The sequence below is a fragment of the Mus pahari genome, chromosome 19 (assembly GCF_900095145.1).
Source record: "Mus pahari chromosome 19, PAHARI_EIJ_v1.1, whole genome shotgun sequence".
Classification (NCBI taxonomy): Eukaryota; Metazoa; Chordata; class Mammalia; order Rodentia; family Muridae; genus Mus; species Mus pahari.
Window position 1 is genome coordinate 89,382,964 of NC_034608.1, and position 5,902 is coordinate 89,388,865.

Here is a 5,902-nt window from a genome sequence, read left to right on the forward strand (position 1 = left end):
AAAGAAAGAAAGAAAGAAAGAAAGAAAGAAAGAAAGAAAGAAAGAAAGAAAGAAAGAAAGAAGAACAGCAGAGAAAGATTTTCCAATGGAGCCATTAGGTAGAGGAACAAAGAAATCCTGTGTCTCCTCCCCAGTCCATTTTCAGAGTCCTGACATGAGGTTTAGGTTTAAAAAGAAGGCAAGGGAGGGCTGGAAACATGCTGGCTCAGCAGTCACATGGTATTCATAAAGAGATCTGATGCTCTCTGCTGGCATGCCGATGTAACAGAGCAGTCTTATACGATAGATAGATAGATAGATAGATAGATAGATAGATAGATAGATAGATAGATAGATAGATAGACAGACAGAGGTAATTAATTAATTAATAGAAGTCAAGAGGCCAGGCAATGATGGCACATGCAATCCCAGCACTCAGGAAACAAAGGCAAGAATCTCTGTGAGTTCTCAGCCAGCCTGTTCTACAGAGCAAGTTCCAGGAGCCAGAACTACATAGAAAAATCCTGTCTTGAATAAACCAAAAAGAAGAAGAAGAGGAGGAAGAGGAGGGAGGGGAAGAAGGACGCAGGAGCTGTGGATAACTGCTAGATCCCACCCATCATCTTCCCAGCAAGGCATGATCTGTTAAGTCATCAAAAGCTTGTAACATACATTTCCCACGAGACTTCAGTCTTTCCTTCTTCCAGCTGCTAGAGAAATTCCAATTCCTTAGTGCCCATTGTCGGAGGTTTCGATAGCCAAAGGGGAAGCACAAAATTGTCTCTAGAGTATTTTCATACCTGCCATGACAATTCCAGCTCTCTGTTCCTATGGTAAACGACCTAGGTTAATCTACTCACAGGAAACCTCTTATTTTGGATGGAAACCTTGGAAGTTAGGTCCGTGACCACTCATTCTGTCTTGGAACCTGTGGAGAGACAGCAAAGCTTCTCTGTATTTTAAAGAAAATCAGGGGAGCTAGAGACATGGCCAGCCTGGTCTACAAAGCAAGTCGAGGTCAGCCAAGGATCTGTTACATAAAGAAGCGCTGTTTCAAAAACAACTGTTGTGCCTGAGTCCACGGGAAACCAGAATAGCCCAAGAATTAGGAAGTCTGCTGCAACTCACAAAAGAGTCTTTTATTGTTTCAAGTTTGAACTTGGTTTGCCCACCTAGCACTCACTTCGTGGATACTGGCAGGCAACCCTGAGTCCAGAAAACATTGGGTTTATATACAGTATAGTTAGGAATAGTGTGAATATTCACAGAAAAGGGGAGCAGAGGGTGGAATAGTACTGAAGGGGGGGGCTGGTTAATTAATGGGTGTCTGTTCAAGGACTAATTTCATGGCCAGTCGTAACTGTCTGTGACCTGACGTCTGTTTACCTTTTTTCCATGGTCTCCCTTGAGCTTGTTACTTCTCTAAGGACTCAAGGACAGGCACCTGGAGTTTTGCTGCTCATCAGCAGGAGGGTTGGTTTTTAGAGCCACAGAGATGGTGCCATTCTAATGCTAGGGGAGGGGGAGGGAGCCCCTCGCTGCTGCAGGAGGCCACAGCACAGAAACCAGCTGTCTGCATGTCCTGCTTGCCGCAAGGGGGGGAGAGGATGGGAGCCTCTGGCAGGAAAAATGTACAACACTGAAGTGTCTCTAGTATCAGTAATTCTGGGGTTGCAACACAACAACAACAACAACAACAACAACAACTAAATACATACATACATACATACATACATACATACATACATACATACATACATGCATACATACATAGAATTTATTTTCATTTTTGCCGAATGGGGTAGGGGGTGTGATGTGAGTTATCTACCAGAGAAGACTACTCAGACATGGGTTTAAGCCAATATAAAGTCTTTATTAGCTGCCCAGCAACTACACTGGGTGCTCAGGACCCAGGCCCACTGGGCCTCCTCAGGGTGACCTTTCAGATACAAAAATCATATTCCTTGTTGACATACTTCATTTAGCAAGAACAGTTAGCCAGAAGTAGAACTACAGAAGCCAAAAAGCAAGATTACTACATTTAGAGACTTTGCCAGAACTATGGACATTGATGGATCAGGCCTTCGTTTTAGTTTTGGCAGATGATACTGTCTGTGTGCTGAGTTTTACAGTGTGAATGGTTCTTACATCATGGAGTCAGTTGTGTTAAGGTCTGGGGCCTGTTACAATTATAAGAGCAGAATTAGGGGGTGGTTGGTGTGTCCACTTGTCTGTTTGTTCAGTGTATGTGCGCATGCTTGTGGCAGCCATAGGACAACCTACGGTGTTACCTCGGAAATACCACCATCTACCTCCTTGAGAATTGGCCAGGAGCTCACATGTTACTGTTTGAAGCTCAGCTCTCTATATACCTCAAAAACAAAAACAAAACAAACAAAACGGATGTTTAAAGAGAAAAGAATTGGTTTTGTGGCAGGCCAGGAATCTGTGAGGAAGAACTTCCAGAAAGAGACTGGACCTGACACTGACTTTCTGGCCAGCCAATCAGTAACACTTCAGTCACTGTGTGGAGACCCGATGATGCAGGTATCAAGCCAAATTACAATCGCCTTAAGCTATATGAACTCACTCAAACAGCCCTTCCGTGCCTTCAGTGTCTAACCCAACACCCTGTTACTAACAGATAAGCCTTTGAAATGTATAAACTCTCCTTTCCCCCCAGGCTCTGTCTCCTGATTTCTTCTAGTAGCAGTACTGGGTTGTTAGACCTCCAGATTCAATAGGAAGAGACTCACAAATGAAGTCCCACCCAAAATACCCGAACTTTTAAGTTAGAAATGAGCCTCAAAGAGGAGACAAAAGTAACTTCAATGCCCTGATGGGTTATTCGCCTTTTGTCATACTTTTGGTTTTTTGTTGTTGTTTTGGTTTGGTTTGGGTTTTGGTTTTTGAGACAGGGTATCTCTATATAGCCCTGGCTGTCCTGGAACTCACTTTGTAGACCAGGCTGGCCTCAAACTCAGAAATATGCCTACCTCCTGAGTGCTGGGATTAAAGGCAAGCGATGGTGGCGCCTTTTGCTATCCACTTGCAGATGGCTGAACTTCACAGGAAAACATTGCAGATGGCTGAGCTTGATGGGAAAGACGAAAGGGTCAAGCAGGGAGAAGTTCAAGCTGTCCAGGAGAAAGCTGGGGTAAGGCACAGGCAGACCACAGGAAGTCTCACCAGTCTGCTCAGACCAGAGGACGCTCAAATGCCCCGACCTTGAGCAAACAAAGCTTTGCATAAGGATCTGAGAGACTGACTTTTGTTCCTGGAGATTTCTTTGTGGAAAAAATAATGCAAAATGATAAATGTAAAATCGAATGCAAAAACAGAAGGGATCCGTGCAGGGAAGAGTCCAGGAAACTAAAGGGGTTTGTTTGTTTGTTTGTTTGTTTGTTTGTTTGTTTTTAATAGCAAGCAATTCAGGATCAGGAAGTACGTTGAACTGAGCTAGCTGCGCCCTCTAGCGACTTCTTGGAAGAAGGACTGAGGGAGCTAGAATACCTGTCCAACACATTCACAATTCCAAAAAGGCTAGTGAGAGCTTTCTAGAAATGGTCTCATTTGTCCTCACATGGTCCTGCTTGGTGGTGGGGGCTCCAGCTGTGTGATGTTACCAGCCCACACATCAGCATCCAGATAGTTACTTACACCTGGAGAGTTACTTACTGTATCCCTCTGAACTTCCATACCCTATCTTTAAATGAACAGTATCTTGTTAAAACTCAATGCACACCTGCTCCAGAGAGTGCTAAGAGGATGGAGGTGGCGCTTCCACTGGTGTATATGAGTATGGACACTTACTTGTGCTAACTTCTTTCTCTGCTTTTGAGTCAACTCTGAAGGAAAAGCGTCTTGCTACTGAGAACTAAAGTTCCCAAGGAGAAAAAAAAAAAAAAAAAGAAAAGCTGTGGCCTGCTAGCACATACCTTTAATCCCAGCGCACCCAAGGCAAAGACAAGCTCAGTCTACACAAGAAGACCCTGTGTCAAAACTAAACAACCAAGAAAGACACACATTAGAGATGCTGCAAGACTGGTTGATTAGGACTCCTGACTGCAGGGGGAGGGAGATAGAGCAAACGTATAGTCGAACGACCTTTGGCTACTTTTAGTCCCTGCCACATTCACCAGCTTTGCCCATCTCCACATCTAACCTAACATCCTGCTGACTGTTGGGTAAATCTTTTAGAATGCATTATGAAGCCTAAGAGACCACTAACTTCAACCAATCTGAAGGCTAAGCGTGTCATCAGATGGTGTAATAATCCTCTTGGGATAGTTGTTGACAACCAGCCCAATTAAGCTAATTAAAAGCTTAAGTCCATTTTTATTGATAGCCAGACCAAGAGCGTGCTCCAAAAAGTCTCTTGGTGCCCAAGTTCAGAGATACGCAGTTTTAAAAGGGAAAACCGTGGCAATACATTACAGTTAGATGAGGGTCAGTAGTTGTTTTAGACATAACTTGACAATTATTTTTGTTAATATATCTGGACATAGTCAAGACAATGGAAATGTTCCCAAGGGAGATGTGACCAGTAGGGGAAGTGGGTAGAGGGCTGAGAACTGTCTAAGCAAACAAAATGGAATCACAGAAATGGCTTCCTTAGTCATTTCAATAGCATCTGAGACCTACTGCACGGTCTCATGTAACCTATTTGTCTGATGTTTTTACCAATATATGTGGTAAATGCTTCGATTCATTACTTCCTTTTGTTCTGTAACTTTAAAAAAAGTTTATGTAATTGCTTTCACATTGGAAATTCAGTCAACCTGAATCTGTGTACTTAGGCAATGGCCACTGGTATCTGCCTCAGAATAATTTCTTCTTTCCTTTGAAGTAAGAGCTGTGTTTCCATGATACTATGTTTTCATAAAGGACCACTGAAGCCCCAGTTACAATGTGGAAAAGGTAGAGGACTATCTATTTCCTGCAAAGCTCCGCATACCCCCAAAGGATAAAGAAGTTTATTTCTCCATTGGTCTTCATTCCCCCCTAACCCCCTGGCTCATGGGCTCCTGCAAAATGTGGTAATTTTGAGTGGTCTGTAAGAGCAATGGAGACTTTCTCAGCTCTTGGGTGAACTTTAACTCAGGAGTTAGGCTGCCAGACACTCATGGTCACATGAAACTTATACTAAGTCGATGCCACCCAGTCTTGCCTCACATATTCAAAGAATGAGATTCACATATCACATGGGGGTCAGGTTTGGTTTTTTGGTTTGTTTGTTTGTTTGCTTGGGGATATTTTTGTTTGTTTGTATGTTTGTTTGTTTGTTTTGATTTTGAAGACAAGGTATCTCTGTGTAGCCCTAGCTGTCTTGGAGTTTGCTTTGTCGATTAGGCAGGCCCAAATGCAGAGATCTACCTGCCTCTGCCTCCTGAGTGCTTGGATTAAAGGCATGCACCAGTATGTGTGGCTACAGGTGGTGAGTTTTAAAAATAAATATATTGTAGATTCCTAGGTGAGAGCTCTAGAGAAAGAAGGCAGACTTCCTGCACAGGAAAAACAGCCGCAGAAGTGAGACACAGAAGAGGGCCACTGCTGTGGAGTTAATAAGGCATGAGGAGTGCAGTGACAATTTTGGAGTTTTGATTTCATGAAAAACAGAAATATTATGAAAATATGTTTTTGTTTCATCTCAGGTGTGGGAGATGAGGCTGCTTTAGTTTGTCCACAGCAGCTGACTATGATTTGCCTTGTGCTCTAGCTGAAGTGTGATTTTGCCTGCTGCAGATAGTTTCTGCAAGTTGTATGGCATTTGGAATTCTGGGAACTTTTCAGAGGGTATATAAAATCTAGAGCCCTGATAGGTGAGTTGTTGGCTGTTGGTGGGTTGTTGGCTGTTAGTGGGTTGTTGACTGTTGGTGGGTTGTTGGCTGTTAGTGGGTTGGTGGCTGTTGGTGGGTTGGTG

General features: G+C 43.3%; 1 protein-coding gene across 1 annotated transcript in view; it reads left to right on the forward strand.

The window, feature by feature from the left end:
- LOC110336293 (60S acidic ribosomal protein P0-like) overlaps positions 1–5,902 on the forward strand; it is a 16,573-nt gene that overhangs the window by 1,029 nt on the left and 9,642 nt on the right.